The 22,807-nt window shown below is 36.2% G+C and overlaps 2 long non-coding RNA genes across 7 annotated transcripts in view; both read right to left on the reverse strand.

The window, feature by feature from the left end:
- Positions 1–22,807, reverse strand: part of LOC121830295 (uncharacterized) — a 148,579-nt gene that overhangs the window by 32,303 nt on the left and 93,469 nt on the right. The window lies entirely within an intron of this gene.
- LOC143273958 (uncharacterized) lies at positions 6,820–12,438 on the reverse strand. The gene is made up of 3 exons (XR_013052317.1): positions 12,332–12,438; positions 10,772–10,886; positions 6,820–9,824 (listed from the first exon to the last, which is right to left on the reverse strand). It is a non-coding gene; the product is annotated as an uncharacterized LOC143273958 (long non-coding RNA).

Genomic DNA, 22,807 nt, shown 5'->3' on the forward strand with positions numbered 1-22,807 from the left:
TTGATCAGTTTGTGGGACCCCTAGCAGTGGGACTAGGATTTATCCCTGGTTCATGAACTGGCTTATTGAAGCCCATTCCATATGGTGGGATACCTTGCTCAGCCTTGATACAGAGGGGAGGAGCTAGGCCCTGCCTCAACTTGGTATGTCAGATTTTGTTGTCTACCCAAAGGAGGCCTTACCCTCTCTAAGGAGTGCATGGGGGGAGGATAGATTGAGGAGAAGTAGGGGGAGGAAAAGGGGAGGGAAGACGAACTGGGGATGGTATGTAAAATGAAAAAAAAAACTTAAAGAAAAAAAACAATAAAAGCCACTTTATCTGATATAAAACTTAGGGTGAGATTGTAGAGTGGCTTTCAAAGCTGCCATGTGGACAGGGATTACTAGTAAAGGCTTTTCCTGATGCGATCTCCCTACCATAGCACCCAACCCCCAAACACATTCTCAAATATTTTATGTTGGTATGGATTTTTGTATATTGATACAAATTTAAAGTTATTTTTGTTATATGTGTTGTTGTTTGTTTTTGCTCTTCTTCTCTTTGGGAAACCCACCATCCAACTGCCACCTAAATCACACATGGAGGCTTATTGTTAATTATAAATATCCTGCTCTAGCTTATCTTTTTTCTCACCAGTGTTCCTTAACTTTAAATTATTCCACCTACCTTTTGCCTTTGGGCTTTTCCCATTCTCTTACTTCTGTAAATCTACTCTACTCTCACTCTGTGGCTTGCTCTGTAGCTGGGCAGCTGGCCTCTGGAGTCTTCCTCTTTCTCTGGTTCCTTCTTTCTTTTCTCCTCCCAGATTTCTCCTTCTATATATTCTTTCTGCCTTCCAGTCCCACCTATCCTTTCTCCTGACTTGCCATTGGTTGTTCAGTTCCTTATTAGACCATCAGAAGTTTTCAGACAGGCACAGTAACACAGCTTCACAGAGATAAATAAATGCAACATAAACAAAAGTAACATATCTTAAAATAATATCCTATAACAATACTGTATATATGTTTCTACCCTTGTTTAAGATATTTTTGTATATTGCTTCCAACTTAAGGTTATTTTTGTTATACTGCATATATGTTTCTATTCTTATTTAATGTATTGTACCTATGCAGTTCATTTAAAAATGTAAAGTTCTAGTAACTGAAAGCTATTAGGAAAATAAAGAAAGACAGGTTAGTCATCTATAACAATCAAACTTATGGTCTTGTTAGGCATGTTTTCAAGGTCAGAGACTCACAGAATATGACACTTAAAAGGTTTCAATAATGTAGTTAGAGGGTTTTCTCTCAGAGTCCCGCCAAGCCCCAGAGTCTGACAGCCCACTTATAAAATAAACATACAGACACTTATATTATTTAAACTGTTTGGCCTAATGGGTCAAGCTTCTTGTTAACTGTTCTTATATCTTAAATTAACCCATTTCTATAAATCTATACCTTGCCATGTAGCTTGTAGGTTACTGGCATCTTCACATGGTGCTTGTCATGGCGGCGGCTGGCAGTGTCTCTCTGGCTCAGCCTCCCACATCCCAGAATTATCCTCTCTGCTTATCCCACCTATACTTCCTGCCTAGCTAATGGCCAATCAGCATTTTATTTATACAGAGCAATATCCACAGCACAATAACATAGGGCTTTTCAAAACAGTGAGACACATCTGCTTCTGACAACATCAATTTACTTATAAAAAGATGATGGGTATCAAAGAACCTCCATAGGTTCATAGGGAGTTTGCTTTCTTTGTAGCAAAGTTAGCCACTGGGCAAGAAACAGCCCTTGCTTCAAATGCTGACACTATGCTGTCCAAACTGGGCAAGGAAGAGATAAAAAGGTGATGCTGAACTTTGCCAAGACAAGGTAAGACAGACCTTCAAAATTTCCTGCTTAACAAAAAAATCTGACAGATTTTCTATGCCTGCAAGGTGAAGATGGATAACCCAAAGTTACAGAGGAATCTTGGGCTGACTGTCCAGATAGCTAGATGTCTCTGTCATTCCTAGAGTTTTGGATGTTGTTTGCTCTGCACTTCCTGTTTACTCAGGCAATATATCCTTCTTGGGTCTCTGATAGGGTTGTAGATAAAGATGAGGTAGTTATCATTATGGTTTTCCTCAGTTATGATAGAAAATAAATTAGGTACAAAACTTTTGGCTCACCAAGAAAGGTTAGATAATGGAGTCTTTTCTCTGAATTTGCCAAATATGAATTGACTGGACATTGTGAATATAATTCTTACCTGATAATTGTTCTTATTGTATATATTTCTATGATTTTAGAGTTAAAAGCTTTCCTTTTTATTTAGACAAAATGAGGAAAATGTTGCAGGAGATTTATTGGTGTTGTTGCTCCAACATGGAGCATCAAGTCGGGCACTGGTTCAGAGGGCAGGGTCCACATTCAGCTGGCTAGAATGGACCCATAAAATTTTCTGGTGGACTCACAGGAGATAGATGGACACAGAAGATGAATGGGGGGGTGGCTAAAGGAGATGTGAGGCCCTTTCAAGTGGGGAAGCAGGGAGAGTAGATGTTGCTGATCATTTTCTCCATCACTCTGTGGATCTATCACATTTTACCCTAATGTCTGAGTCCCAACCATTTTTCATTAATAAAACAATGAAATAAGCTGCTTTAATCATTACAGTGAAAACTGTGTATTCAAATAGTGAAAACATTCAGTTTACACACTTCACAGAAGACAACTTAATGTAAGCATAGATATAACCATACAGGAAAACTAGCAAACCCCCAAACCAAAGTCCTTAGGTTTAGCAATAACTTCTTAGAAACAGCAATGCTTGATACAGTAAGCTACATAAAAACAGGTGTTCAATAAAATTGATGCTCTGTTATTAGGTGAATAGAAAGATTACCCATAGACTGCAGGAAATACCCAGGCAGGAAGGACTTGCATTGAAATTTACAAAGAACCCTTAAATTTCTACAGGAAAATAAATAGCCTGATTTTAAAATGGGCAAAGAAAAAAAAATACTTCAACAGCTCACCAAAGAAGCTATTCCAATGGCAAATAGACAAAAACTATGCACATTTCTACCATCACAAAAATGCCAGTAAAAATGAAGATATATACTTTAAATTCCATTAGAAAGATCACAGTTCAGAAAAATAACAGTATCGCATGCTAGAGAAGATTGGAGCTTCAGGGTTATTTATTTATATATGGTAAGGAGACACTTCTACTTTAGTCTGGCAGTTTCTTATAAGGCAGAACATACTCTAGGCAAATAATGCAGCAATCTTGCTCCTTAGCACCTTACCAAAAAAAAAAAAATTGTGCACAGAGCATGGATGCTTGTGGGAACTTATTCATAAGTGCTATATGTTAGGTGAAACCAAGGTGTCCTTAGAAGGTGAATGGATACATAAACTCTAGAATATTCAATCAAAGGTATATTTATCAATGCTACAAAGACATGAGCTTACCAATTCATGAAAAGACATTGTTCTATTTACTTCACCTGCTTGTTTTCAGGGAATTCTAGTTAGTAATAGCAAACTAAACATTTTATACAGTATCGTCAAGATCGAAAGCTTAATTACTCCAAGAATTGGTGTGTCATGCTGAGCCAATGAGTCTGTTCATTAAATTGTGAAATTGAGAAAGTAAGGCATTTCTTTTGTATTAAAAAATCAAGCCGTGTTAAATTTTAAGCTCTTCCCCTTAGACCAGAAAGTTCAAAGAGACTAGTTAAACAAGGGAAGAGAAAAGAATAAAAGAATTGCAATGAATTATAGAAGCCTGCCATTGTCATCGCCCCTTTGTAGTCCCCTGCCTATTCCAATACTTTATCTCAAGTAGACTGGAAAGACATTTTAAAAGAATGAATGAATGAGTGATGGCATGAATGAATGACAAGTTAGTTTACACTGCAGAAATTCCTAGAGCACGATTTTTATCTCATCACAATAGGAATTCCACTTCTACTCCCCCTTGCTTAACCTTATGAAATGTGCATTGTTCACTCCATATGTCGTGGGTATGGTTTGCACTGCACCTGCACTGTTACTACTATAGTGAAAGGACCTGCTCCAAGTCACGTTAATGACAAAACTGCGTCTCTCTGAAAGTGAGAGTACTCTTCACTTTAAGGATGTCCTGAGGTTTAGAACTGGCCCATGACTCAAATATAGTAAGTAGAGTCAAAGTACTACATAAACTGCTAAAGAACCACAGGGCACTGTCTGAGGCCCAACATAATATTGTTTCCTTGAATATAGAGACAGATTTTGAATCAAGCAAATAGTGTGAGAAACTGGAAAAAATAAGATAGACAAAGAAATTCCTTTAAGTGGCTGACTTCATTCATTAATATCACTTTACCATACCTTAAAACTAGAGTTTAAGAGAAATTCTAGAGTCACCAGAGTAAACTCCTTTGCCAAAGCTCAATAACGATTCATTCACTCAACCTACCAGTCAACAAATATTTTCTCAAGATGTATTATTCTAAACCATATACTGTTTGAGACTCTGAAGATACATACACATAGGAATAATATATATCTCCTGTCCCATGGAAACTGCAATAAAATAAGAAAAGTAAACAAATAAACACTTTCAATATAACAACCTACAGTATAACATAAGGACACGCTGTGACTTTTCATTGTCTAAATTGACAAAACCTAGAGTTACCTAGTCTCAATTGAAGAATTGCTTCAATCTGATTGTCCTGTGAAAGATTGTCTTGATAAATGATTGACATGGTAGTAGAATGAATACTGTGGGCGGCACCATCCCTAGTAGAAGAAAGCTAGGTGAGTGTGAGCCAGACAGCAAGCCAGTAAGCAGTGTTCATCCATGTTGCCCTGTTCCTCCTTGAACTGCTACTCGGACTTCCATGAATGATGAACTGCAACTTGTAAGCTGAAATACATCCGTTCTTACCCCAGGCTGCTTTTGTTCAGAGTGTTTTTAGCACAACAAAGGAAAAGAAAAGGAAAGCAAGAGGAGTTGAGATAAATATTTTTTGGGGTTTTTCATGAAGCAGTAGCTTTTCAACATTCCAAGAACTGTATATATGTGCATATCTGTCCATCTGTCTTCCTGTCCAAGTCAATGTGTATGTTTCAGTAATAAGAAAGTTTCTCATACACTGTACAAGTTGATTTGTACTTACATGCAAAGCACTGCTAGAAACCTTGTTCATTCTTGATTACTAAATGATGGACCATTCTCTAAGGACATAGAAGGCCAAAGATAATGAAAAACATATGCTTACAAACCTGTTTGTTTACTAGAGTCCTCCTTGTCTATTTAAGCTCAATTTATAGACTTGAACCTAATAAGCTTTTTACAATCAAGTACAATAAAAAAAGATTTCAGATTTAAATATAGAATTCAATTTGTATAATTATTAATTTGAAAATAGAAGTTATACTTACTTTCATAAAAACACTATATTAGTGCTAGCTTTGGTAGAAGAAGTTTGTTAGAGGGATAATTTTAAGAATGACTTCTTAATCAAATCCTATTTCTTGTCCCGTTAACACAATGCTGTGGATTGCTATGGTACATGCATAGTATACAATGTAAAGAGGAGCTAGGTTGAGTACTCTGATATCTACAAAAGAAGAATGTCTAGTTCCTCCTTGGAACTAGAGTCCAGAATTCTTGGACTAGTACTTGGACTATGGTCCAGAGTTCTGACTAATGATATGAGAGAAGAGCATCCAAGGTTGGAGCATGTAGAACCTCTGTGTATTATTCCAGTCTCATAGAGATTTTGTTCCAGTCTCTTGGAGAGGAGGAAGAGCTCTTCATGTAAAATGAAAATGCCAACAAACATCAGTAAACCTAGCCTGAGATTAAGGGGAAAAAAAACAAAACAAACAAACAAACAAAAAAACAGCAGTCCTCATGAAGATTCAGTTTCTGTCATAGAACATGCTACCTATCTGATTTCTTCATCTGGCAACTGTACATTGACAAATCACAGTGGTACACAGTTCCTCTTAATAGTGTAGGTATGTGCAGAGTCTTGAAGACCTGTGAATAGAGCCTGTGGGCACATTTTCTCTGCACCTGCTACAGGGATTCATCTGATCCATGCTGCTTCTGGATCTGTCCAGTTCCTGATTAGTTTCCTACGCACTAACCTCCTTTTGCTGTCTTACAGTACTTAAATCTCTCATACAGAAGTCATATAAATTTGACCTCAATCTCCCTCCTATCATTTTCATCAGACAAGGCAGTTTCTTTATTTGTCAATCTTAAGTTAACCTTTAATAGTTCTAATTGATTCAAAAGTGCCTCCTTAGAGAATATAAGGCAATATCCTATGTCCTTATTTTAGTATGATGTAGAAGAGGACCAATTATTAGCTTACAGAAGTGATGCATTTGAACTCTTTTATGGTATGCATCCGAGCATCAAAACCTCATCCAGAACACATATTATATATATATGACAAAATCCTAAATAGGGCAAAACATGAATTTATCTATTTTCCAGAAGCTAGGGAGTGGTTGGAGTATCCAGTGTCTGAAAACTTAATAATAGAATCATAACCATGGGCAGTTGTTATTGTCTGGAGATAAGAATTTCAGGGATCCATGTTTAGCTGTGCACTGACAGGTCTCATATGAAGTCAATTAACCTCTGTGACACATTACTTGCTACCTTTCTATTTCTCAGAGAGGCTTGGAAGATTCAGGTGTATATGGATTAGTAGAACTTGCTTTATTAAGTTGCTAAGACCCCCAAAATTCACAAAAATAGAAACTATGACAATATACATCAAGGTTTGATAATCAAAAAGATTTTCTTTATTAGTAAACTTGTACATTATAGTGATTGCCAATGTTCTGTTTGTTATTGTAATGGTATTATATGGCATCTGTTGTAGGGCGCTTCAATAAATATATCAGTTTATTTAAAATTATATTTAACACTAAATTTTTGTTTTCAATTTGAATAAATCTAGCAGAAAATAATTTTTTATCTCAAAATATAGGAACTAGCAGATACTTAAACACATCTATTGATACAAATTTTCTTAGTAAGAAGCATAGGTTGTATTTAAAACTGATTTTACACTTGGAAAATTTGAGCAAAGCTACATTGAACATTGCCTAAATTAACTCTCATTCTTCAAAGTTGTAAATGTTTTCCATCCACATTTATAGTCAAGGTTACAGTATAAAAGTCAGTAAAATTCTCTGTTGTACACTATAGTAAATAAAAGTGTGTAGACGATGTTTAAGATATAAGACGTTGATTAAAATTATCCGTAAAAGCCTTGACGACAAAAAAAATAAATGTAGAACTTTATTCAACGTTGCCACCTTCAGGCCACATTTTAAAGTGCCAGTGTAAAAGGCAAGATTAAAAAGTCTTCTTTCCATACCTAATAGTCACTCTACAAAGTTTATATAACTTTCACTACTTAGAATTTTTAAAAACTCTCAACATCAGATTTTAAAGTACATCCTCATCCAAAAATGCATGCCAAGAGAGCATCAATAGTACTATATTCCCCAGATGGTCGCTCATGGAGAGTATTTAAGAAACATTTGTAAATTGTTGCTATGTCTTGTACACTGTTAGTTATTGCTGAGACAGTATTGGAAAAGATAACCTGATTGTAAGTTTTGTTTTTAAATGTTTGAATACTAAGGTAGGTGGTAATCAAGGCAGAAATTCAGCGTTCCAATGATAATTTCTCTGAGCAGTGAGGGAAGTCATGACAGAGATGAATAATGACTTGGAGGAATACTTTTAAATAATGGAATTTAGATCATTTTTAATTTTTCTTCTACTGGCTAAGCTAAAGCCAGAGAAGTAGAAACTAATGGTAAAACATAGAACATATTATCATGAGTGATATATGCAAAAAATGAAGAGTATATTCACTAAACTGACCTACTCTCTAATGCATAATTAATTTTAACTTTATAGTTGTTTTGCTTTTTCTTTGGTATTCTTCAGCATATTTCTAACAGAGTCTCCTGCCTAAAGCAAACCTAGGGGAAACTATGATGCCACTCACCTAACTCTTAGGTTATGCAGAATAAAAGTTTTAGGTACTGAGTTGTTGATTGATAGTTTCTCTCTTTTTCAAATATTCTACTAACACAGTAAAATTCTTCTATGTTCAGGATGTTGTCATCCTTCCTTCTCTCAGTAAAATAAGTACAGTTTCCACTACTGCATTATAACAGCATAGATATACTATATATACATATATGTACATATAGTCATCTAAATAATTGTGTGTGATATACATGTATACTTATATATAAAGCAGTAAAAGTATATGAAGTATAGAGCTAATCCGATGTCATCTATGTGAAAATTAACTTTTTCTCTATCACCATTTGCTCTGCTCTCAAAGTTAAAAAAATCATACTTCAATATTTTTAAGAAATATATGTAAATGATTACTAGAAATGGATTTTTCTCAGAACAAATTGAGATAGCAATGTTTCCAAGGGACTTACATTGGTAAGTGAAAGTTTAAACTAAATATAGAAAATGGAACATTAAGTAATTGCTATTTAAGGTGAAATTTGAAAGAAAAACAAAACACTGAAGTGTTTAATTGTTCTTCCCATATTTTGGCAGAGTAAAAGAGAAAATTACCCATCTTGACCATAATAATGCATATCTTTCCTATTAGATCAACGAGGCATACAATTTAGAATGTAAGGGTTATTTATTTTGTAATTAACTGTGTATTAAGCTTCTCCTCAATTTCTAACACTCAAAAATCTAACTACACAGGTCAGCAAACAGCGTTCCTCTTGAAGAATCACATCCAAAGGAGGACTGGAAGGAAGGGCCTCTCTTTCTGATGTAGCTTTGCCTCCTGGGTGATCACGTCTTACTTCCAAAAATTTGAACCAAGGAAATAGGTTGTGCTCCTGGTTCATATGACAAATTATAAAATCAATGAAATTTAAAGCCAATATCTATTAAATCAGAGTAACTTTTTGCATAGTAATTCCATAACTTGCACATTAGAAATCACTGTTCTAGTGTGCTTATGAATCTGGTGATTTAAAATTCATTTTTATTGAAGTAAGACTTTGTTTTAATGGTGATTTTTATAAACAAAGAACTGTTTATTCAAAAAATAGAAAGTTGTAAATCTTAAATTAGAAATATTATGTGAAATTAAAGAAATGAATTAATCTTCACTTAAGTTCACTGAAATTTTTTTAACCAAATTTATCACAGATGTGATCAAACTTTATTACAGATAGGCTCCTGTCTGTGGGACAAGGAACCTATCTTGATTCTAATTCCTCCTTTATAAGCATTTTTGAATCAGAGACACTGTTCTGTATACCTGCTTCTAATTTAATTTCATACAGACTGCTCAACTTAAACAACTCTTCAAAATGGATTTTAACCACTTCCTATGTTTGCTATGAAAGTATTTAATTTGAGTCTTAGTTGGAGACTGGGATGTGTTAGTTTAAAATCCCTGAACTTCACTTTATTCATTTGAAAACAGAAATAAAATCTCCCTCCTCTCAGAAATAAAAAAGATATAGATAGCCACACACAGATATCCTCATCCAAAACAACATCAGTCCCCATTATTACACCTCAATAAAAATTTTTTTAAAAAATGTTATCGTATTCCACAGAGATCCATAAAGGTTAACTGTGAAGATTCAAGATGTACTTTGCTTAGCTCAATTCTGCTTCAAATTCATAAGGTTACTATTGCATAAAACATATGTAACCATATCTACATCTTAGAACAGTGTCTATGCTCTAGGCATGCCAACAAGCCAGAAGCCAAGCAGAGAGTGATCACATTTCTTCCTCTTGCCTTTCTTCTCTTTTCCTGGCAAGAAAACAAGAACAAAACTTTGTGGATTGCAAGGTCATCTCCTCTCATCCCCTGTAGTTAGTTACCTTGGAGATAAAGCAACTACTGTGCTCATGATCTTTGAAGGTGTTTGGTGCCATATCCTGTAATTCTTATAGCAGACCAGAGTCCCATAGTTATCTTACAAAATTAACTCATCCCCAACTCTGGATCATTGATGAAGCTAGTTCTGCAGGTTGAAAAACTTTACTTTCTTGCACGGAGTCTTGGGAAGTTTGAAACACAAATATTTCAATATTTTTATACCATGATAGTATATTTTATTTCATATATAGAAAATTATTTACAACATAAACAATTTGAAATGAAAATTTTTGTGTGTGTGTGTGTGTGTGTGTGTGTGTGTGTGTGTGTGTGTGTGTGTGTGTGAACATTAGCCTGTCCTTGGACATGTTTTTATTCTCCAGCTCTACAGATTCTGGATGGTAGCTTCTTTCTTTAAAAGCAAGTTGAGTTCTCAGAGCCAGAGGAACAGGTTCAACTTATCTGGGAACTGTGCGTCCCATAATGGTCAGTCTGCCCGAGGTATTTTATGTTTGCATGTGAACTTTTCTTTATATGTTCTGATTGTTGCCAGGTGGAGAGCTTCGCTAATAAAAGCAAATTTCTAAGACCAAAATAAAATGCTACCCATTGTCTGAAATTTCACAGGGAAGCTTTTCAAATTGCAACCATAATTCTGACATTGAGCAGAGATTTCAATACAGAAACTCAAAGCACTCCACTCTGAAAACCTCCTTAAATACTCTGAGTTTTTTCAATACCTTTTTAGTTTTGAAATTCTATTATAAACTACATCATTTCTTGTGGTGATACTTTATTTGTGCTCTAACAAATAAAGCTTGCCTGGAGATCAGAGGAAATTATATTAAACATAGAAGTCAGGCAGTGGTAGTGCATACCTTTAATCCTAGCATTCAGGAGGCAGAGACTCATCTGTGTCTCTGTGAGTTCAAGGCCACACTAGGAACAGAGCCAGGCTAAGTGGCATTCTCCTTCAATCCCAACACTGGAGGTCTGTACAGACAAACAGAAAGTGATATGGCTGGGCAGAAAGAGGAAGTGAAGTAGCTAAGCAGACAGAGGAAGTAAGATGGCAGGGCAGGGAGTGAGTTTACAGGAAGTAGCTCTCTCTTGGACTGAGGATTTCTTAGAGGTAAGAACTTGTGGCTGGCTTGTTCTATTCCTCTGATCTTTCAGCTTTCACCAAGTATCTGGCTCTGGGTTTTTTATTAATAATAAGGCTGTTTAGCAATTCGTGTTAAAGTTTCTTTCTTCTTTTGCTTCCTCCAACCCTTCCCCCTTATACTGTTCCTTGTTCTTTTTCAAATTCATAATCTCCTTTATCGCTGATTGTTATTATGTTATTGTTATTATATTTCTGAACATCACCTGCTAAGTGTTTATGGTGTTACATCTATGTATGTTTTCAGGGCAGACCATTTTCTATTAGATAACAAACTGGTGTGCTCTTCCCTGGAGAAAACTATTTCCCCCTCTCTCAGCATTCTTAACTGCCTGTAGTTCTTCCTGTGGGGTGGAGGCCCTGTGAGCTTTCCCCACCCACTTTTGCTTATTGTCTTTGTTCAGGTCCAGTTTCAGCATATCACTATATTACAAAAAAAAAAGGTAAAGAAACAAGAAACAAAAAGTACAGGCCAATCTCCCCAATGAACATAAATTCAAAAATGCTTAATAAAATGCTTACAAACATAATATAGACTGTGATTATTTTAATTATCAACATAAAACAATTTAAAATCAACTGGGAGGAGAGACACAATGAGGAATTCATTAGATCAGGTGGTTTGTGGGAATTTTTCTCATGTATTTTCTTATTGGTATCAATTGATATGTGAAGACCCAGCCTAAAAGTACCACTACTGAGTTGGGATCCTGATGTGTAGGAAAAACTAGGCATTGAATGGAACATGCTTGATGTGATTCATTTCTCTCTCCTCTCAAATATAGATATGATATACATTGTTGCTTTAAGTTCCTGTTGCTTTGACTTCTCAGAAGCTATGGGCTGAACCCTGAACATACGAATAAGTAAACTCATCCTCCTCAGGCAGTTTTTGTGTGGATGTTATGCTACAGAGACAGAATTTCTGGATCACCTTCTACTGAGGAATCTAGATCCTAAGATTATCCACCTTTTCAGTTGCTTTTGGAGTTTTAATCTTTACCATCAAATTGGAAAATCATAGATCATACCCTGTTTCTTTCAGAAACACTCAGATTTCTGCTTGAGTTTGTAAAATGAGGGATGCAGTTTTTTCTTCTTATCTGCTTTCTCTTAATTATGTTCTTTTTTCATACATTTGTATCTTTTTTATAGATTCTTGGAGACTGAAAGATACTTTAGATGCTTAAACCTCTTATCTAAAGAGCCAATGCCTGGAAACCTATAGTAAGGAACTGTTCAAAAAGAAATCAAATTTTCTACATTCATAGTTTACCTATTTGGGAATGATGTGCCCAAGCTCCTACTTATATCCTGTCCCAGCTCCTGAGATTCAGAGATCATGTGTCAAACTTTTTTCAGTTATCACATCTTCAGATTCCTATAGAGTGTGTAAAATGGGAAAACATAAGGATTTGAGTTCTTGAATGCTTTTTACCCAAGTGCCAGATACCATGTCCACCTCACTGTCAGGCCCACAGCCTTTCCTGACTCATTCTCTGAGACTCCTGATATTTAAAGCAGTGTAAATCAAGACGATTTTGACTTCTTGTAGTATTATGCTGTCATCCTAGGATTTGGCCTCTTCCATAATCAAGTTTCCACTATTTTTACTACATTTTATACATTTGATTTTATTCTGCTTGTTATTTCTAGTTTTATCTATATCAGTTTAAAATTTTAATATTTTCACTACAGTTTTCCTGCTATTTCAAGAGGAAAATTAAAGGAGCGCTTATATTTGATCTATACCTTTAACTTTAAATATGCTCTTTCCATTTCATTGCTGATCCTGCTTCATCAGGGTTATATGACTTTTAGAAATTTAGAACAGAGAAAAATCAGATTAAAGGGTAGAGAAGGCTTTCATTCAAATATCCACTGGTCTCTAGCCTTTAGTGACTCCGTAAATTCAATTGCTGTCTTCTTAAAATGAATCAATTCTCAAGTTTCAGTGTAACTCTTGTTCAAGTGGCCCTTTTTTGAGTATACACTGTAGATCCACCAGACAGGTAAGAGAATAAGCATGGCTCAGGCTAAAACAAAAATTTCTGCTTAATTTAGGCAACTATTGTCACCTAAAATCTTCAGGTGATTCTCACAGAGAGAATTGTTAATTTGGCCAATATTTACTATGAATTCTCTGCATGGATGATTATATCAGAAACTCACAGCCTTTATATATTATTGAGTAAGAAATAATTTATATATTTCTTTATATGTTAGTAAGTACTATAAAACTATAAATCAGCTGAAGATACCATCATTAAGCATTAGAACTCGATGATCATCAGGGACTGTAGGGAAGAAAACTAGGTGTTAAGACAGGCATGGCAGCAGTGACAAGCAGAGGCAGGTAGGCCCGGTGTGGAGGCCGGCAAGCCCAGCAAGCGGCGGACGAAACACAGTTGCAAGACCAGAAACTGAGCTATTACCTGCTGAAGAGCTATTGAAAACAAGCTCTTAATCAAGAGCTTGGAGCAAGGATGCCTTTAACCCCAACACCCGGGGAAGAAGCTATCTCCATGGGACAGAACCAGAATGAATCTGAACACTCCATCTGAGGCCAACCCAGGGCCCAGCTGCTGATCCTGTGAAACCCAACAACTTGGAGGTGTTGGTGAGACTACCCCACTCAGCTGAAATCCATCTGGGAGAGGATTCAGATCCCTACAGTTTGAAGTCTGAAGAAACAAGATCAGCTGAGGAGTTGACGAATGAACAAAATGTGACCTGGGAACACAGAAGAAGACGCTGCCCAGCCACCAAACCAGATCAACAGAATCATAAGTATATACTTCACCAACTGAGATCAGCTGCACCTGAAGAAACAGCCCAATAGCACCAATTTAACCAAGAACTCCTAGTGAACCAAGACTAAAAATTAGAACAAGAGAGACACTCTCAGACACAGACACCACCTGCACCTAGCAGAGGAAGAGATAAGTAGACACCAGTGCAAAAATTCAGGCAACAACCTAAAGACCTCTATGGCAACATCAGAACCTAGTGATTATACACCTTCAAGACTAAATTTACCAAGACAGAAGAAACAGAAGAAATCAATACTAAAAATGACTTTAAGAAGATGATAGAGACCTTTAAAGAAGAAATTTTAAAAATCCCTTAAAGAGGAAATAAAAAATTCCCTTAAAGTGGAAGTGAAAAACACCATTAAAGAGGAAATAAAAACTTCCCTTAAAGAGGAAATGAAAAACTCCCTTAAAGAAATAGAAAAAAAAAAAAAAAACACTTTTGCCGGGCGGTGGTGGCACACGCCTTTAATCCCAGCACTCGGGAGGCAGAGGCAGGTGGATCTCTGTGAGTTCGAGGCCAGCCTGGTCTATAGAGTGAGTTCCAGGAAAGGCACAAAGCTACACAGAGAAACGCTGTCTCGTGGTTGGTGGGGGGGGGGGGAACCAAAAACAAACAAAAATTGGGAAGAAATCAAAGAAAGCCAAGAAAAAGCAATTAAACAGATGAAAGAAACATTCTAAGATCTGAAAAATGAATTTGAGACAATAAAGAAAACACATGCTGAGGGAATGCTGGAAATAGAAATCCTCACTAAACAAACAGGAAATACAGAAACAAGCATAACCAACCAATTGCAAGAGATGGAACAGAGAATCTCTGACACTGAAGACACAATAGAGAAAATAGTTTTGTCAGTCAAAGAAAACACTAAAGACAAAAAAGTTGTAACACAAAACGTCCAAGAAATTTGGGACACCATGAAAAGACCAAACCTAAGAATAATAGGGATAGAAGAAGGAGAAGAATACCAACTCAAAGGCACAGAAAATATATTCAACAAAATCATAGAAGAAAACTTTCCTAACCTAAAGAAAGAAATACCTATGAAGATACAAGAAGCATACAGAACACCAAATAGGCTGAATCCAAAAAAAAAGTCCCCTCACCACATAATAATCAAAACACTAAACACACAGACCAAAGAAAAAATATTAAGAGCCACAAAGGAAAAAAATGAAGTAACATATAAAGGCAAACCCATCAGAATAACACCAGACTTCTCAATAGAGACTATGAAAGCTAGAAGATCATGGACAAATCTTATGGAGACACTAAGAGACCACGGATGCCAACCCAGACTATTATACCCAGCAAAACTCTCAATCACCATAGGCAGAGTAAACAAAATATTCCAGGATAAAACCAGATTTAATCAATACCTGTCCACAAACCCAGCCCTACAGAAAGCACTAAAAGGGAAAATCCAACCCAAAGAAACTAAACACATCCATGAAAAATCAAGCAATAATCCCACACCAACATACTCCAAAGAAGAACAACATAACACAACCACAAAAAATAACAGGAATTAACAATCACTGGTCATTAATATCCATCAATATCAATGGTCTCAACTCACCTATAAAAAGACACAGGCTAACAGAATGGATAAGAAAACAGGACCCATCCATCTGCTGCATACAAGAAACACACCTTAACTTCAAAGACAGACACTGCCTCCAAGTAAAGGGCTGGGAAAAGGCTTTCCAAGTAAATGGACCTAAGAAACAAGCTGGTGTAGCTATCCTAATATCTAATAAAATAGACTTCAAACTAAAATCAGTCAACAGAGATCAGGATGGACATTACATATTTATCACAGGAAATATCCACCAAGATGAAGTCTTGATTCTAAACATTTATGCTACAAATACAAAAGCACCCACATTCATAAAAGAAACACTACTAAAGTTTAAAACGCACATCAAACCCCACACATTAGTAGTGGGAGATTTTAACACACCACTCTCACCAAAAGACAGATCTACCAGACTGAAACTTAACAAAGAAATAAAGGACCTAACAGATGTTATGACTCAAATGAACTTAATAGATATCGACAGAACATTCCATCCTAACACAAAAGAATATACCTTCTTCTCAGCACCCCATGGAACTTTCTCAAAAATTGACCACATGTTTGGCCATAAAACAAATCTCAACAGATACAAAAAAAATGGAATAACCTCCTGTATCTTATCAGACCACCATGCCTTAAAGTTAGACCTCAACAACAACAAAAATTATAGAAAACCCACAAATTCATGGAAACTGATTAATGCCCACCTGAAACATCAATGAGTCAAGGAAGAAATAAAGAAAGAAATTAAAGATTTCCTAGAATTCAATGAAAGTGAAAGTACAACATACCCAAACTTATGGGACACTATGAAAGCAGTGCTAAGAGGAAAATTCATAGCTTTAAATGCACACATAAAGAAGATGGAGCAATCCCATACCAATGAATTAACAGCACACCTGAAAGCTCTAGAACAAAAAGAAACAAACTCACCCAGGAGAAATAGATGACAGGAAATAATCAAACTGAGGGCTGAAATCAATGAAATAGAAAACAAGAGAATAATACAAAAATCAATGAAACAAAGAGTTGATTCTTTGAAAAAATCAACAAGATAGACAAACCCCTAGCCAGATTAACCAAAAGGCAAAGAGAGAGCACCCAAATTAACAAAATCAGAAATGAAAAGGGAGACATAACAACAGACAACGAGGAAATCCAGAGAATCATCAGATCATACTTCAAAAACCTGTACTCCTCAAAAATGGAAAACCAGGAAGAAATGGACAATTTTCTGTATAAATACCACATACAAAAATTAAATCAAGACCAGATAAACCATTTAAATAGACCAATAACCCCTAAAGAAATAGAAACAGTCATCAAAAGTCTCCCAACCAAAAAAAGTCCAGGACCAGATGGTTTCAGTGCAGAATTCTACCAGACCTTCAAAGAAGAACTAATACCAATACTCTTCAAAGTGTTCCACACAATAGAAACAGAAGGAACACTATCAAACTCTTTTTATGAGGCTACAATTACCCTGATACCCAAACCACACAAAGATGCAACAAAGAAAAAGAACTACAGACCAATTTCCCTCATGAACATTGATGCAAAAATACTCAACAAAATATTGGCAAACTGAATCCAAGAATACATCAAAACAATTATCCATCAGGACCAAGTAGGATTCATTCCAGGGATGCAAGGATGGTTCAACATATGAAAATCAGTCAATGTAATACACCATATAAACAAACTGAAAGAAAAAAACCACATGATTATCTCCTTAGGTGCTGAAAAAGCCTTTGACAAAATCCAACACCCCTTCATGATAAAGGTCTTAAAAAGATCAGGAATACAAGGAACATTTCTAAACATAATAAAGGCAATTTATAGCAACATCAAACAACAAATTAAATGGAGAAACCAACAGCAAACATCAAATTAAACAGAGAGAAACTCAAAGGGATACCACTAAATTCAGGAACAAGACAAGGCTGTCCACTCTCCCCATATTTATTCAATATAGTACTAGAAATTCTAGCTAGAGCAATAAGACAACAAAAGGAGATCAAAGGGATACAAATTGGAAAGGAAGAAGTCAAACTTTCACTATTTGCAGATGATATGATAGTATATATAAGCGACCCCAAAAACACTACCAGGGAACTCCTACAGCTGATAAATTCCTTCAGTAAAGTAGCAGAATACAAGATCAACTCAAAAAAATCAGTAGCCTTCCTATACACAAATGATAAAAGGGCTGAGCAAGAAGTCAGAGAAACATCACCCTTTACAATAGCCACAAATAACGTAAAATACCTTGGGATAACACTAACTAAATGAGTGAAGGACCTTTTTGATAAGAACTTTAAATCTCTAAATAAAGAAATTGAAGAAGATATCAGAAAATGGAAGGATCCCCCATGCTTATGGATAGGTAGGATTAACATAGCAAAAATGGTAATCTTACCAAAAGCAATCTACAGATTCAATGCAATCCCCATCAAAATCCCAACACAATTCTTCACAGACTTGGAAAGAAAAATACTCAATTTCATATGGAAAAACAAAAGACCCAGGAAAGCTAAAAGAATCCTATACGATAAAGCAACCTTTGGAGGCATCACCATCCCTGACCTCAAACTCTACGATAGAGCTATAGTAATAAATACAGCTTGGTTCTGGTATAAAAACTGACATATGGACCAATGGAATAGAATTGAAGACCCTGACATTAATCCATACACATGTAAACACCTGGTTTTTGACAAAGGACCCAAAACTATACAATGGAAAAAAGAAAGTATCTTCAACAAATGGTGCTGGCATAACTGGATGTCAATATGTAAAAGATTACAAATAGATCCATATCTGTCACCATGCACAAAACTCAAGTCCAAGTGGATCAAAGACCTGAACATAAATCCAGTTACACTAAACTTAATACAAAAGAAAGTAGGAAGCATTCTTGAACGCATTGGCACCGGAGACCATTTCCTAAATAAAACACCAACAGCACAGACCCTGAGCACAACAATTAATAAATGGGACCTCTCAAAATTGAGAAGCTTTTGCAGGGCAAAAGACACAGTCAATAAGACAAAAAGACAGCCAACAGAATGGGAAAAGATCTTCACCAACTCCACATCTGACAGAGGATTGATCTCCACAATATATAAAGAACTCAAGAAACTAGATATCAAAATACTGAACAGTCCAATTAAAAAATGGGCTAAAGAGCTAAACAGGGAATTCACAAGAATCACAAATGGCTGAAAGACATTTAAAGAAATGCTCAACATCATTAATCATCAGAGAAATGCAAATCAAAACGACTCAGATACCACCTTACACCTGTCAGAATGGCTACAACCAAAAACACCAATGACAGTCAATGTTGGAGAGGATGTGGAGCAAAGCGAACACTCCTCCACTGTTGGTGGGAATGTAAGCTTGTACAACCACTGTGGAAATCAGTATGGCAGTTTCTCAGGAAATTAGGAATCGAACTACCTCAAGACCCAGCCATCCCACTCTTGGGCATATACCCAAAGAATGCTGATACATACCATAAAGATACATGCTCAGCTATGTTCATAGCAGCACTATTTGTAATAGCCAGAACCTGGAAACAACCTAGATGCCCGTCAATGGAAGAATGGATGAAAAAAATGTGGTACATATGGTGGTATTTTATTTGTACTAAAATGTGATTTTCATTGTATGTTAATAAATAAAGTTGCCCAGGGGTTAGAGCTATTAGAGCCATAGCAAGAATGTGGTGGTTAGATGAGCTAGGTAGATTTCTGTGTGTTCAGGGATACAGCCAGCATTGGAGACATACGCCTTTAAGACCTGGAGGGCAGTACTTACAGGCAGTGACAAGGCAGTCATGTGGTTGGGTTTACAACCAATGAGAAGGCAGAACAGAAAGACTATTTAAAGACAGACAAACAGGAAGTAGCTCTCTTTCGGGGAAGCTAGGAGCACTGCAGGAGGTAAGATTTTAGCTCTGAGCTCTGACCTCTTGGCTTTTTCTTTTACATTGGTTCTGTGTTTCTTATTTTAATAAGACGATTGGTTACATCTACAGGTACATATACACAATGGAGTACTACTCAACAGAGAAAATCAATGAAAGCATGAAATTTGCAGGCAAATGGATGGGACTAGAAAAAGTCATCCTGAGTGAGGTAACCCAAACCCAGAAAGACAGTCATGGTATGTACTCACTCATAAGTGGATTCTAGATATAAAATAAAGAACAATCAGACCACAATCCATAGAACCATGGAGGCTATATATATAGCATGGAGGTCCCTAGAATGACTGTGGCTTATAATAAATTTCGGTTTTACTCAAAAAAATGTTAATACAATACAATAAAATTGGTAATTTATGAAAAAAAAACTAGGTGTTAAGAATTTAGAAATCTCTAACTTTATTGAGGATTAATAAATTGCCCCTGGGGATTTGTGTTGTGATCAATCCAAATTGAAAGCAAAAGCAATAATTTATGGAATATCTATAATAAAATTTAAAAAATCAACTGTATATGGTGGTGTATTAGCTAGTTTCTTAGGTAAAATATAAACCTTATGCTCAAGTAAGCAGTCCAATCAGTTCTAATGGCATTCCGAATGTCTTGACCTCTAAACTGCTATCCACATTACTCTAATAAATGACTTCTACTGCCTTATCCAGAAGGTAAGAGATCACTTTAAAATCACTCAGCTTTAATGAAAATGGTGCAGCATTTGATTGCTATGTCATATATTCACAAAATTTTACTGTAAATCTGTCTGGAAGTAATGCATACACTCACACACATATGTTGACTATTGTCATCTCTAAGTCAATATTACAAACTACATAATCGTCTTCTAACTTCTTGAGATCCTCTTCTGGTAATCAATATGGATGTTACTATAAAATCCTGGTTCTTAGTGCATGCCACTGTTCACTGAGATGCTCCAGTGCTGCTGATTGTAATGTCTTCATCAGTACAGTGACAACAGGTATCCTGAAGCAGAAGTGCTCTGCCTGTCTACTTGTTTACATTATATTATACCATATCAATTTATATGATCACTTCATTATCAGTTGTGAGCTAGAGAGCAGCAAATCTTGGTAATGACAATGTGACACCACAGAAACCGTTATTTCAAATACAAACATGCATATGCCATTAGTCAAGGATAATTTTAAATAAAAAAGCCAATTCTCTCCAGTTCTCTCTCTCTCTCTCTCTCTCTCTCTCTCTCTCTCTCTCTCTCTCTCTCTCTCTCTCTCTCTCTCTCACACACACACACACACACACACACACACACACACACACACATCATTTTATTTAAAGGCACTTGCACTTCCACATTGAGAAGTCAACCCCTCAAGTGCATTCAACAAGTCAAGGCTGAGGGGTTTGGAGATGCAAAGTCAGCATGACGCAGGAGCTTAAAGACTAAATCCATGGATACAAAGCTTGTTCACTCTGATTTTCAGAATGGAAAGCCAGAGCACCTTTTTGTACTTCAGCTGTGACCAGAACCATTATCATCTCCTAGGGGAAATGAACTGGTATAAAAAAAAAATACTCATGAAAAAACTAAGAAACAGTTGGCAAAAACTTTTATTTGTTTATTGTTGTTGCTTTTCTTTTTGAAGTATGACTTCTTATATAGTTCGGGCTAGCCTTGAACTTGAACTTGTGATCATCCTGCCTCATCCTACTCCTGAGATTATAGAGAGGTGCCACCAACTGTTATGATAAGCACCTTATAAAATTACTGCTACATTAAAGTTTTTATATAAATCTGTTCTTCTGAACCATCTATATGATATGATGAAATAAAAACTATCATATTTCAGTTTTAAAGACAAAGTTGTCACACAAACATAGAGAGGCGTTTAAGAAAGAGATAGGTAGAAAGGTACAAAGAATTTGTGTTACAGGACAGCAAATAAGTTGGGTTGGAAGTTGCTTGGTGAAACAAGATAAGAAAGGAGGAACTTGAAGACCAGAAGATGACCCAACAGGTAACAGTGGGTGCTTCCCACCAAGTCTGATAACCTAAATTCAGTCACTCAGAACTTACATGGTGACTCTGTCAGGTTGTCCTCTGACCTCTCCATTTGCCTTGGCATTTCCGTGCCCCTACACACACAAACACACACACACACACACACACACACACACACACACACACACACACACACACACACAAAAAAAAATCAACACAAAATAAACAAATGAAATAGATGCAACTTTCAAAACCAAACAGGATAACAAGAGGAAAAACACCATTAGGGGAGGAGACATTTGATATAATATGTTTTATCTTTTGCTGATCAGAGAAGAGAGAGATGTTGAAGTGAACACCCAGGATCAAATGGACCAGATATTCTACATTCAAATTTGAAGCAACAGCAACTGAGAACAGAATTGGAGAGCTGGCAGATCATGAAAAACTCTTAAATACAGGAAAAGAAATGATGATAAAACAGTAGTGGTTGGTCTGTATGGGAACTACACATACTTCCATTCAGAAGATTAAACTTATTAGAAGAAGGTAACTCAAGGTCATGTTCAATCCATAGGGTGGAAAGAACATTGGAAAGAAACAGTACAATATATGAAGATCTAAACATGATGAAACCTTAAAGAGAAGTGGGGGGGGCTTTCTATCAAAAACTAGAGTAGTGTTTCATTAAGAATAAGAATGAGAGGCAGGGGGTCGGCGAGAGTGCTCTGGCATGAGAAGTTTCCTGGTGGAGATCAGAGGAGTCTCTTAGAAAAGTGGTCTTCAGAGCACTTCCCTGAACAAAATCCCCTTGAGGAGTCTCTCAATTCCAAGAACAAAGGAAAATATGATTTTTTTTTATAAATGTTTATGTTCATATCATATGAACTAGTACTACAGCACAGAGAACAAAGAACATGGAAGAGCTGGGTATCATAAACGGAGAGCCTGGTTAAGAGCACACACATATAGCTTCTTAATTCTTTGTCCCAGAGAGAGCTACAGGGAGGACTAGTCTGGTTTGGGGATCTGGCCTAAATGTCTAGACCCATACTGTAATAGCAAGCAAAAGAATTTGGACATTTCTGACATTTCAACACCATCAAAAGTTGCTGAAAGATCATCCTAATAGTTGTAGCTGATGGAGAAAGGATAAGAGCAAAATTGGAAAGCATCAATGAGCCCCATGGTCTACAGGCAGAAGGATCCGAACCAAGGGCAACAAGAATAGGAGTGAGACAGGAGCATAAGGCAGAGTGAAGTCCAGAGCCCTCACACAAAACTTCACACAATTAGTATGCAAAAGGAACCTGTTGACAAATAAAAAATCTTTCCTTCTGATAGCTAAATGCAATCTCCAGACTCATATGTTAGAAAGTGAGAACCA

This window comes from Peromyscus maniculatus, chromosome 6, assembly GCF_049852395.1.
Source record: "Peromyscus maniculatus bairdii isolate BWxNUB_F1_BW_parent chromosome 6, HU_Pman_BW_mat_3.1, whole genome shotgun sequence".
Lineage (NCBI taxonomy): Eukaryota > Metazoa > Chordata > Mammalia > Rodentia > Cricetidae > Peromyscus > Peromyscus maniculatus.